This window comes from Nycticebus coucang, chromosome 11 (genome assembly GCF_027406575.1).
Source record: "Nycticebus coucang isolate mNycCou1 chromosome 11, mNycCou1.pri, whole genome shotgun sequence".
Taxonomy (NCBI): Eukaryota; Metazoa; Chordata; class Mammalia; order Primates; family Lorisidae; genus Nycticebus; species Nycticebus coucang.
Window position 1 is genome coordinate 52,487,552 of NC_069790.1, and position 13,907 is coordinate 52,501,458.

A 13,907-nucleotide genomic window follows, 5' to 3' on the forward strand; every position below is an offset into this window, starting at 1 on the left:
AGTGAAAGTACTGTATCTGAAATTGAGTGTAATTTTAACCAAACTGTGAACACTTTAGACACTAGATCAACTGTTGATATAGGAACTGGAGCCTTCCTGTACAAAACCAGTCTCTGTATAACTTCAAGTCAATTTCTTTTTTTTTTTTTTTTTTTGTGATTTTTGGTTGGGGCTGGGTTTAGAACCTGCCACCTCCGGCATATGGGACCGGCACCCTACTCCTTGAGCCACGGGCGCCGCCCAACTTCAAGCCAATTTCTAACTTCACTGCAATGTATTAAAAATTGCTAAAATTTTTTTTTTTCTTTTTTTTATGAGACAAAGTCTTACTTTGTTACCTTCAGTAGAGTGCCATGGTGTCACATCTCACAGCAACCTCAAACTCTTGGGTTAAAGCAATCCTCTTGCCTCAGCCTCCCAAGTAGCTGGGACTACAAGCACCCACCACAATGCCCAGCTATTTTTTGAGATGAGGTCTCACTCTTGCTCAGGCTGGTCTCGAACCTGTGAGCTCAGGCAATCCACTGCCTTGGCCTCCCAGAGAGCTAGCATTACAGGCATGAGCAAATGTTTTCTTTTTGAAAATATTAATCATTTATCATATTACTTTCAGATGGCTAAAACTAGCTACAATGTGTATCTTGACAATTTAGTAACATAAATTCTATTAAAATCGGTTACTGTGAAAAAACAATACAAAGACTATCAAGTTGAAGCTACAATTTAGTCAAGTAATAATATTAACAAATTTAAAAATTATTATTTTCTAAAAAATGCTATGCCAGATAATACATCACTGGTTTAAAAGAGTTTCTGGAGGTATATGAAATATTCGATAATTCCTTTATTTAATATAATAAATTTAAAAATTCCTTATTGGCTTAAGTTATTTTGGCTCACACTCATCAAAAGATGATTGCCAACTGAAAACATCTTAAAAATGTTGTAACTACAAGTAAAAATGCCAAATGGCTGTAAGAAATTTAGCCAAATGGGTATAAATAATGACCTTGATTTTTACAGTTAAAAAAAATGTGTATCGTAATTATAAAAATGGAAAAGGCAGTATAAAGCAAAGGCAAGAAATGAATCAGGAATCAGAAGATCAACTACATTCATCCATTCAAAAAACACTGAATCCCTAAATGTGCCTGCCACAATCCCTGGTAGCAGACAAAACAGGAAGTAAACTGCCATGGTGCTACTTTGGTGAGGACCGGAGTCCAATTGGGGAAGGTGGGCAAAACAAGAAAACCAACTGTGGGAAGTGGAAGGAGCGAGACAACCAATTTTGACTGCATGTTCGAAGAAAGGATCACTGGGGTTTTTTCAACTGAGATCTGGAGGAAAGCAGACAATGTCAGAAAGAATGGGACTTAAAGCTAACTGTGTGACCTGGCTAACTCAGCATGTACCCACACCAAGGAAATGGTGATTACAGGACTGTCATTCTTATCTTACAAAGATCCAGTGAGAGTAGACTAAAAAATAAATAAATATTGGCTCAGCGCCCATTGCACAGTGGTTACGGCGCCAGCCACATACACTGAGGCTGGCAGGTTCAAACCCAGCCTGGCCCAGCTAAACAACAATGACTACTGCAACAAAAAAAATAGGCCCCTGTTGTGGCGGGTACCTGTAGTCCCAGCTACTTGGGAGGCTGAGGCAAGAGAATTGCTTAAACCCATGAGTTTGAGGTTTGACACCAGGGTATTCTACCGAGGGTGACACAGTGAGACTCTGTCTCTAAATAAATAAATAAACAAACAAAAATAAAAAATTACACTATTAAAAATAATAATAAAGAAAGAAATAAAAAATTGCTGTGTAAACTGTGAAGCATCAGCTGGAGTAAAAACTAGCTTAGTTTGTGTGGAACTAAATTGTTTCCCTGAATGCAGAACACTCAGTCCTAAAGTTGGATAATCACAGGCAAATCAGGATGACTGGTCACCCCAAGCTGCCTCACTTTAAAGCAATTATTATGGTTAGATGTATTATTTTTAAAAAATAAAAAACCTTTTAAGTAAATTCATATGAATCAACTTCCACATTTCAGTATTAAAATAATTGAAATCTTAGAATAATTATTTAAAAGTATTTGTTTTAATCATCTCTTTTTTTTTTTTTTTTGTGATTTTTGGCCGGGGCTGGGTTTGAACCCACCACCTCCGGCATATGGGACCGGCACCCTACACCTTGAGCCACAGGCGCTGCCCTGTTTTAGTCATCTCTTAATACATGCCAAACTTTAAAATCCAATGTTATAAAAGTATTTAAGATAACTATCAAAACATCAAAATTTCACCATGATTTTGAAAAGCCAACTAAAGAAAAATTACTATTCAGCTAAGCTTTTTAATATAACCTCATCTGTTTACGTTTTATTTTATAAGTGTGACATTTTGTGGATATTATATTTGTAATGAGAGTTATCTTCAGCTATTATTGTTGTATGTTTTGTGATATCTCTCTCAGGTAATAATTAAGAATTGTTCTATATCTAAGGAAAATAAGATACCCTTATGGCCAGCTTTGACCAAGAACTTAGTTCAATAGCAGGAAGAAAAGAAGGCTAAAACTATTTCAAAGATAAAAACAAACTCTTGCTCTTTTACCTTTTCTTTGTTCTAAGGTGAAATGTATACTACAAGATATTATGGAATAGAAAGCCATACATGTATGTTTTACATACGTGTCATTTAAAGCTGTATAACTACCTTATGATAAGTAGTTATTATCCTGGGTTTACAGATAAGAAAAGTATGGCACAGGCACATTAAATAACTGGCCCAAGGTCATAGTTTATCACAGAGCACTACTCTATATTGTTCTTAAAAACTGAACTCTGACTTGGACTTTACCTAACAAATGCAAACTGTGTAACTCAATTGTATGTACCCTTACATTCTATTTCACATTAATGAAAGGGTACATTTCAGCTGTTTTTTTTTTTTTTTAATCGTGGCTACTGGAAAATTCTAAATTACATATATAGCTGACTCTCCCATTAATTTCTCTTTAACAAGGCTGCTATACCTACCCATATGTACCATTACATTAATCTGAAATAAAAATAAAAGAAAAAGGAACTCTGGATTACTTTTCTATGCATGAATAATTCTTTAGCACAAATATAGGCTGTCCTCACAGGACTAACAAAGACGGTGTTAAATCTTAGCAAGAGAAAACAACTAGTTGCCTAGTAATTTACCATGGAAATACATAGCCTGGGGACCTCATTCTTATTGGCATCACTTCCCAGTTATATGTTAACATGATAGTTATTACTGGAACACATGCAATAAAGATTCGTAATTTATGACATACCCCTATTACAAGAGTGCAATGAGATTTGAAAACTCTACTACAGTATTCATCGGATTTATTTTTTAAATATTTGTGCTACCATAAAGGTTCTGAATATGAAATTTTCATAGGGAAAACACTTCCACTTTCAGAAAAGCTAAAAACCAAAATTTCAGATTTATAACGCAAACAAAAAGAAACATAGTACAGAGAGACTCTGTGCTTCAAAGGATCCAGTGAAGAATTCTAAAGTATAGACATTTCCTCCCATAAAAAAGAGAAATTTCTAGTCTCTAGCTTTACTATTGTACTAAAATCCTATGTGAACTAAAGCAAATCGCTAAACTTCTCTGACTTCTATTCAGTTTAACTCTAAAATAAAGGAGTTGGATTAGAGGATCTTTAACCTTATAGAGCAGCCTTGTTAAAGAGAAATTAATTAAGAGCCATCTATATATGTAAAATTTAAAATTTTAGCCATGTTTTAAAAAACAAGGAAACAGCTGAAATTGATCTTTAATAATACTTTACTTAAATCAATATATCTAAAATGTCAGCACAACAATAATTACTATTGGAATATTTTAAATTCCTTTTTTCTTCTAAGTCTTTACACTTATAGCAAGTTTCCATTCCGACTACCCACATTTCAAGTGCTCAATAGCCACACGTGTAGTGGCTACCATGTTAAGACAGTATAGCTCCAGAAGAATATTCTCCAAAACTTTATGTAAAGTGTTTCAGGGGTATTCCATTATAAAAAGGTACACCGGCAGAAATTAGGCTTAATAAAAGCAACTGTCTATACAGTTTGGGTAAACAGAAGAGCTGTGAAGGTCCCTAACTTTGAAAACTTGAAATTCTACCTTGGATGGGGATTCATTTATATCAAATGGAAATTACTCATATTTTCCTATATTTTAAATTATAAATTATAGAAAGATAAGCCAAGTTCTTAATGCAAATTAAAAAAACCTTTTTAGCAGCATATGGCCTATAAATAGTAAATTAAGAGGTCCCTAGTATTTGAGGTGTGTTTGAGTTTATCATTATTAGTTGAATCATTAGCATCTTACATGGCTTTGGAGGGTAAGATCAGAAACCTGTGGAGGGTAGATACCTAAGAAAACATTTTCATGATTCAACCTTACATTCTTAAAGTATAACTTTGAACTAAAATAAGGAAGGAAAAAAATCTGTACCATCATGTGCTAGTTGAAGTTACATCAAGAGAAGGGCTGTCTTTTTTACTTAAACATCAACTAATGCCAGCTATGACAGAGTGTTGTTGGGGAAGACTCTACCAATACCCACCACTGTTCTAAACCACACTTTGAAGCTTTAAAACAACCAGGTCCTACTCAATGATGAAATTCTAACTTTCAGCTGCACCTTGAAAGGAGAAATAGTAAAACTGAAGCATGGAGCTTGTTGAAAACAACGTAAGTCTGTACTTTGTGTAATTTGTGCTCTCTTGTCAACCATTTTCCACTCTGAGACTCAGAGGAAAGTTCTGCATTAATCACACCTGCAGATGACTACATACTGGATACGCCTCTTACGATGATGAAGGAGGACAGGGGACCAGAGTGGTTCTCAAAGCAACTTCGGCTATAAATTTTTTTAGTCAGGTGGAAAGAGGCTATGAATTTTATATAAATATTCATGCACTACATAAAAGCAATCATTCCTTCCAACCGGCAAGCCAGAAAGGAACCCTATCATAAACTAAGAATTAGTATCTCACTCAGCGTATTGTGGCAAACAAACTTCAATTTTAAACTTACAACACTTTGTAGGTGGAGTGGTGAAAGTGATAGGAGGGTGGAATCCTCGCTAGTTTCTGAGGTTGTGGGGGAGGAATGGTTTGAGGGGAGTATAGAATTGGTATTACCGGGCCAGCCGTTCTGTCAATTCAGTAAACTGTGCAAGGAGGATTTTTCCCTGAAAAAGAGGTATTGTCTGAGAATAATGAAATGATAAAACGTACCCACTGCAGAAGACACAGCAACTCCTTCATTAACATTAATGCACATTTGAACTCTATATAGCACAGTGAAATTTAGATACAACCTATAGTTGTATTTAGATATTACTAAATAGCTAAATTTAGATATTACTAAATACAACTATAGATCTTTTACTTCATCTACTTTCATTTATTTTCTGCACATAAAGATAGAAGTATTATCCCTTATTGCCAATCCACACAGAGACTGGTTCAAATATATAGTCAGGGATGTACATAAAGCTCTAAAAACAATCAAAAGAACGATACTCTTAAGTTCTGATGATCTTTTACTTTAAAATAGGCTTATAATTCTTAACAGGAGAATCCACCAGTCTTAAGCAATCATTTTAGTTCTAGAACCACCCAATGAGCAATTGATTAAGCCAAGAAAGGATCACCTTGGCAGTGACTCTCAGAATAGACACACATGGGCCCTGATAGGGACACCTGCATGCCAAAGGAACCCATCTTAAAGGAACACTGCAGTCAAGTTCAAATGGCAGCAGGTTAAAAAGGGTATCTTCTGTTTTTCTTTAAGTAGCAGGGATGCTTTATTTAATTTCTGAAAAATCCATTAACTAAATAGATTCTAAAATTTGTATGTTCAGAAAAATCTGTGAGAAGGGCTAGGAATACTGAATGGGCCATGTCAAATAGCTTCATATTTAAGAAATGTAAAAATTCTCCAATTGGCCTACAGCACTGTTCTGACTGCTTGGATTTTGTAACTACCTTTACCCACTACAGACTGAGAACTCTGGAAGGGGCTGAACAGTGTCTGTCTTGTTTATAACTGTATTTTGTCTTTATCCCTGAGCTCACACCTACCATATTACTTAGTGCTTAGTAAAAATCTATTAAATGAGAAAAAGAATCTTCTTAGGAGAGGCTAAAAGAAACAAGAATGGACCACCAGCAACCAAGATTCTGAAGAATAGTATTGAGTAAGGAATGTACTTTTTTTCTCTCTAGGGTAATGGCTTTTTCAGATGATGAACTTTCTTCTCAGTGAAATATCCATATAACATATAGCGGTCCAAAAGAAAAAAGGCAACCTAATTTGCCCTGCCATATTTTTCTCAACACCACCAGGAAATTGTCCACCAGTTATCAGAAAATACATGCTATTTTTTTAGACCTTCATAAATCATTCTAAATTGTTGATGGATCACAAAAACAAGTTTTCAAACTCTTACTAGTAATGCCAAATCAGGTTTTAAACCTACTGAGACCCTGGTTGTACTTTGGATCAAAAGTATAGATAAAAACAATAAAAAAATGACAACAAAACTATTAAGAGTAACAATTTCTAATTTAGTAAAAGCATTTCATTTGCTTTTGACACTACTCCCATGCAGAAGGCAGAGGAAGAGTTAGCTCCAATTTATAGAGGCAGAATTGGTGTTCATGGAGCTAAGCCACTCAGTATCATGCAATTAGTAAGAATAGTTGGGAATTTCAAGTGTGAAATGTGGCCAAAGACACAGCTGAGAGTATTTTAAAAATGCTTTATAAGCTCAACGCCCATAGACCAGTGGTTACAACGCCAGCCACATACACTGAGCCTGGTGGGTTGGAATCCGGCCCGAGCCAGCTAAGTAACAATGATGACAACCTCAACAAAAATAGCTGGGCGTTCTGCTGGGCGCTGTAGTCCCACCTACTTGGACACGGAGGCAAGAGAATCACTTAAGCCCAAGAGTTTGAGGTTGCTGTCAGCTGTGATGCCACTGCACTCTACCGAGGGTGACATAGTGAGACTCTGTCTCCAAAAAAAATGCTTTATAAAACATTAACTTCTATATAGTTTACTGGTTTTGCTTACCTAAAATAACCAACAGAGACACGGTACAGAAACTACATTCTTTACTGTAAAGTATCATTATCCAGCCTTGTCATTATTTTTATTTCAAATACATGGTCATAGAGAAAACTGTATGCAAACCCATATCCCATGATAGGTTTTTGAATTAGCTCTTTTATTCATTTATAATACAAGCTAACAAGAAGTATTACGAATGGCAAAGAGGACTGGGAATAAAACATTGAAGGTACATCTCTTCTTTTTTTTTTAATCAAATCACAGCTATGTACATTAATGCAATCATGGGGCACCATACACTGGTTTTATAGACCGTTTGACACATTTTCATCACACTGGTTAACATAGCCTTCCTGGCATTTTCTTAGTTATTGTGTTAAGACATTTACATTCTACATTTACTAAGTTTCACATACACCCCTGTAAGATGCACCGCTGGTGTCATCCCACCAATCACCCTCCCTCCGCCCACATCCCCCCTCCCTCCCCTCCCTTTCCCCCTTCCCCTTCTTACTAGGTTATAACTGGGTTGTAGCTTTCATGTGAAAGCCATAAATTAGTTTCATAGTAGGGCTGAGTACATTGGATACTTTTTCTTCCATTCTTGAGATACTTTACTAAGAAGAATATGTCCCAGCTCCATCCATGTAAACATGAAAGAGGTAAAGTCTCCATCTTTCTTTAAGGCTGCATGATAGTCCATGGTGTACATATACCATAATTTATTAATCCATTTGTGGATCGATGGGCACTTGGGCTTTTTCCATGACTTAGCAATTATGAATTGGGCTGCAATAAACATTCTGGTACAAATATCTTTGTTATGAAGTGATTTTTGGTCTTATGGGTATATGCCTAGTAGAGGAATTATAGGATTGAATGGCAGATCTATTTTTAGATCTCTAAGTGTTCTCCAAACATCTTTTCAAAAGGAATGTATTAAATTGCATTCCCACCAGCAGTGTAGAAGTGTTCCCTTTTCTCCACATCCACACCAACATCTCCGGTCTTGGGATTTTGTGATATGGACTAATTTTACTGGAGTTAAATGATATCTCAAAGTAGTTTTGATTTGCATTTCTCTGATGATTAAAGATGATGAGCATTTTTTCATATGTCTGAAGGCCGTGCGCCTGTCTTCTTCAGAGAAGCTTCTCTTCAAGTCCCTTGCCCAGCCTGCGATGGGATCACTTGTTGTTTTCTTGCTTATACGTTTGAGTTCTCTGTGAATTCTGGTTATTAAACCTTTGTCGGAGACATAACCTGCAAATATCTTCTCCCATTCTGAAGGCTGTCTGCTTGCTTTACTTACTGTGTTCTTGGTTGTGCAGAAGCTTTTTAGTTTGATCAGGTCCCAGTAGTGTATTTTTGATGCTGCTTCAATTGCCCCGGGGGGGGGGCCCTCCCCATAAAATATTCACCCAGGCCGATTTCTTTAAGTGTTTTCCCTGCACTTTCTTCTGGTATTTTTATAGTTTCATGTCTTAAGTTTAAATCTTTAATCCAGTGAGAGTCTATCTTAGTTAATGGTGAAAGGTGAGGGTCCAGTTTCAGTCTTCTATAGGTCGCCAGCCAGTTCACCCAGCACCATTTGTTAAATAGGGAATCTTTTCCCCACTGAATGTTTTTAATTGGCTTGTCAAAGATCACATAACGGTAAGTAGCTGGATTCATCTCTTGGTTCTCTATTCTGTTCCAGACATCTACTTCTCTGTTTTTGTGCCAGTACCATGCTGTTTTGATCACTATCGATTTGTAGTATAGTCTGAGATCTGGTAGTGTGATTCCTCCTCCTTTGTTTTTATTTCTGAGTAATGTCTTTGCTATTCGAGGTTTTTTCTGATTCCATATAAAACAAAGTATTATTTTTTTCAAGATCTTTAAAGTATGACAGTGGAGCTTTAATAGGGATTGCATTAAAATTGTATATTGCTTTGGGTAGTATGGACATTTTAACAATGTTGATTCTTCCCAGCCATGAACATGGTATGTTTTTCCATTTGTTAACTAACATTTTCAGCTACTTCTTTTCTTAGAGTTTCATAGTTCTCTTTATAGAGATCTTTCATGTCCTTAGTTAGATAAATTCCCAAATATTTCATCTTGTTTGGCACTACTGTGAATGGAATAGAGTCCTTAACTGTTTTCTCAGCTTGACTATTGTTGGTATATATAAAGGCTACCAATTTAAGAATGTTGATTTTGTAACCTGAGACACTGCTGTATTCCTTGATCAATTCTAAGAGTTGTGTAGTAGAATCCCTGGTGTTTTCCAGATATACAATCATATCATCTGCGAGGACCAAAAGTTTGATCTCTTCTAACCCTATATGGATATCCTTGATCGCCTTTTCTTCCCTACTTGTGGTGGCTAAAACTTCCATTACAATGTTAAAGAGCACTGGAGACAATGGGCAGCCTTGTCTGGTTCCTCATCTGAGTGGAAATGATTCCAATTTAACGCCATTCAATACAATATTGGCTGGGGGTTTGCGGTAGATGGCCTCTATCAGTTTAACAAATGTCCCTTCTATACCAATTTTCTTTTTTTTTTGTAGAGACAGTCTCACTGTACCGCCCTCAGGTAGAGTGCCGTGGCGTCACACGGCTCACAGCAACCTCTTAACTCTTGGGCTTACGCGATTCTCTTGCCTCAGCCTCCCAAGCAGCTGGGACTACAGGCGCCCGCCACAACGCCCGGCTATTTTTTGGTTGCAGTTTGGCCGGGGCTGGGTTTGAACCCGCCACCCTCAGCATATGGGGCTGGCGCCCTACTCACTGAGCCATAGGCGCCGCCCGATACCAATTTTCTTAAGTGTTCTGATCACGAAGGGATGCTGGATATTATCAAAAGCTTTTTCTGCATCAATTGAGAGAATCATATGGTCTTTGTTTTTTAATTTGTTTGTGTGCTGAATTATACCTATAGATTTACGTATATTGAACCAGCCTTGAGACCCTGGGATAAAACCCACTTGGTCATGATGTATAATTTGTTTGATGTGTTGCTGGATTCTGTTTGTTAGGATCTTGTTGAATTATTTTTGCATCTGTATTCGTTAGTGATATTGGTCCATAATTTTCTTTTTTTGTTGGGTCTTTTCCCGGTTTGGGGATCAGGGTGATGTTTGCTTCATAGAACGTGTTGGGTAGTCTTCCTTCTTTTTCTACCTTTTGGAACAGGTTGAGTAATATAGGTACTAATTCCTCTTTAAAGGTTTGGTAGAATTCTGACGTGAAGCCATCTGGTCACGGGCTTTTCTTTTTAGGGAGATTTTGTATGGTTGATGCTATTTCCGAACTTGATATGGGCCTGTTCAACATTTCCACTTGATTCTGGCTAAGTCTTGAAAGGTGATGTGCTTTCAAGTATTGGTCAATTTCCTTCAGATTTTTCATATTTCTGAGAATACAGTTTCTTGTAATATTCATTAAGGATTTTTTGGATTTCTGAGGAGTCTGTTTTATATCATCTTTGTCGTTTCTGATTGATGAGATTAGAGATTTTACTTTTTCTGATTAGGTTAGCCAAAAGTTTATCTATTTTATTGACCTTTTCAAAAATCCAACTTTTTGATTTATTGATCTGTTGTATAATTCTTTTGTTTTCAATTTCATTTAATTTTGCTCTAATTTTGGTTATTTCTTTTCTTCTACTGGGTTTGGGGTTGGAATGTTCTTCGTTTTTCAGTTGCTTGAGATGTCCCATTAAGTTGTTAACTTCCTCTCTTTCCGTTTTCTTGAGGAAGGCTTGCAGTGCTATAAATTTCCCTCTTAGGACTGCCTTTGTGGTATCCCAGAGGTTCTGATAATTCGTGTCTTCATTGTCATGTTGTTCCAAACACTTGGCAATTTCCTTGTTAATCTCATCTCTGACCCAGCTATCATTCAGCATAAGGTTATTTAACTTCCATGTTTTTGTATGAGTATACAGTTGTTACTGAGTTCAACTTTTATTCCATGGTGGTCCGAGAAGATCCAAGGAATAATTTCTGTTCCTTTAAATTTACTGAGGTTAGACTTGTGATATAAGTGTGATGGGTGTTGGACTATGTTCCGTGGGCTGATGAGAAGTATGTATATTCAGTTATTTTGGGATGAAATGTTCTGTAGATGTCTGCTAAATCCCAATTTTGGATGGTTAGGTTTAAATCTAAAATTTCTTTGCTCAGCTTCTTATTGGAGGATCGATCCAACACTGCCAAAGGAGTGTTGAAATCTCCCAGTATTATGGATATAATATGGAGCTGGAGGAAATCAAGTTGCTCATGTCCGTTAGAGTTTCTCTTATAAATTGAGGAGCATTCTGGTTGGGTGCATAAATATTAATAATTGAAATCTCATCATATTGAGTATTATCCTTAACAAATATGAAGTTACCATTCTTATCCTTCCTTACTTTTGTTGGTTTAAAGCCTATTGTATCTGCAAATAGAATTGCAACAGCTGCTTTTTTCTGATTACCATTTGCCTGAAATAGGGATGATCATCCTTTCACTCTGAGTCTATATTTGTCTTTTAAGGTAAGATGTGACTCTTGGATGCAGCAAATATCTGGCCTGAGTTTTTGTATCCAGTCAGCTAACCTGTGCCTCTTTAGAGGACAGTTTAAGCCGTTCACATTAATGGAGAATATTGATAAGTCTGCTAAAATTTTGGTATCGAGTTTTTCGAAAGTCCTGTGGACATTTTTAATCCTTTCACCAGTGTGGAAGTTGGAGTTTGATCAAAAGTTTCTGAGTGAGTTTACTTTTGTGGTAGAGGATTGGGTTGGTCATTATGGAGGATAGGTCTGAGAATATCCTGAAGAGCTGGTTTGGTTATGGCAAATTTCTTTAACATATGAATGTCATTAAAGTATTTAATTTCTCCATCCTAAATGAAACTCAGTTTAGCTGGACACAGGATCGGGGTTGAAAGTTATTTTGCTTTAGGAGATTAAAAGTCGATGACCACCCTCTTCTGGCTTGAAAAGTTTCAGCAGAGAGATTTGCAGTCATTCTAATATTCTTCCCTTTGTAGGTGATGGATTTCTTACGTCTGGATGCTTTCAGAATTTTCTCCTTCATATTAACTTTAGTGAAGTTAATGATAATATGCCTGGGGTAGTCTTATTCGGATTGATTCGTGCTGGGGTTCTGAAACTGTCTGCTATCTGAATTTCAGAATCTCTTGGCATATCTGGAAAATTCTCTTCCATAATTTCATGGAGAAGGGCCTCTGTGCCTGTCGAGGCCACTTCATCACTTTCAGGGATTCCAGTGAGGTGGATATTAGCCTTCTTCGAATTATTCCAGAGCTCTCTGTGAGAATGATCCATTTTTGCTCTCCATTTCTCTTCCTCTTTGAGAGTTTGGGTGCATTCAAAGGCTTTGTCTTCAATGTCAGAAATCCTTTCTTCTGCTTGCTCTACTCTGTTACTGAGTGCTTGTACTGTACTTTTCAGATCTTTGAGGGCTGCAAATTCTTGCTTCAGTGCGTCAAAATCTTTGGTGGTTTTGTCTTTAAATTCATTAAATTCTTGAGAAAACTTTTGAATTTAACCTCGAATTTCTAATTCCGAGTTTTGAAGTGTTCTTCGAATTTCTCATTCCAAATTTTCCTCCATTCTATTAATCTTGTTTGCAATCCAAATTCTGAATTCGATTTCTGACATCTCGGCCAGCTGTTTATGAATGGGATCTTCAGTTACATCTGCTATATCTTTTCTTGGGGGGGTGGATCTATTCTGGTTATTCATGTTACCAGAGTTTTTCCTCTGATTCTGCCCCATGATTGTTTTACACCGTTTGATTTTTCCCCTGATCTTTGTTGAGGAACTGTACAGTGCTATAGCCTGAGAAACTGGGGAGCTGTTTGGTGTGGTGGGGCTAAGTGGTTGTGTCTTGTTTTCAGCTCGTCTCTGTTCGACCCTAGTGAAACAGTTACTCTGTGTTGAAGTCTCAGCTGTGGAGAAATACCAGCAATTAAGTCACCCCGCCCCCCACAGGCAACAATTGGAAAAGGAAAATCAAACCTTCCTACAACCACACACCCAGGGCACCACTGAATAGTCTTCGGGCGATTGGTTCAGTTCAAAAGGTCCAAATCATTTGTCTCAGTCAGCACCCATCTCAGGTGGGAGAGTATAAAAGGTCTTTGGCAACTGGATTGCAGTGGTCTGGTGACTACTCTTATATGGTTTACTCCAATGCTCCATGGAAAAAAGAGGACCCACCCAGCAAATAGATCAGTCTGGGAAGGTTGATGCCTCCTTCCCCACCTCTCACCTCTGTCACACCCAGTTACTGATAGTCCCACAGGGCTTTGACCCAGTTGCCTGTAGTGAACAGATACTCCAGGGGTTTTCACCTGCCTGAATCACAAGGAAATCTATTTCTGATCAGCCAGGCCACTGCGCTCTGCCTCTACCTAGCAGGGGGAGGTGAGGCCTGACAACCTCAGGCGCTTGATGGAGGCTCGGGGGGGTGTTCACTCAGTTCCAGCCCCACCCTGATTGATGTTACTGGCAGAATAGAACAGAACAACTCAGCGGGAATTTGTTTCTGTCCCTGCTAAATTGCCCTGCAGAAGAGAAGCTGTTTTGAGTTCCCAGAGCCTGCGCTTCAGGCCATGTCTTTGCTCCTGCAGGTTTGTATTCGGTTACCTGTCAGTTCTAGCCTCCTGTCTTCCTTTGTCTACAGGCTGATGATCCCCTGAGGGCTGGGTGTGTCTTAGGCTCAGTAAAGCAGTCCTCTGGGTCAGCCCCGCCCTGGGAACTTCCCG

The 13,907-nt window shown here is 37.6% G+C and overlaps 1 protein-coding gene across 1 annotated transcript in view; it reads right to left on the bottom strand.

Annotated features, from left to right (window-relative positions):
- The window catches only part of UMAD1 (UBAP1-MVB12-associated (UMA) domain containing 1), a 247,463-nt gene that overhangs the window by 38,015 nt on the left and 195,541 nt on the right, over positions 1-13,907 (bottom strand). The window lies entirely within an intron of this gene.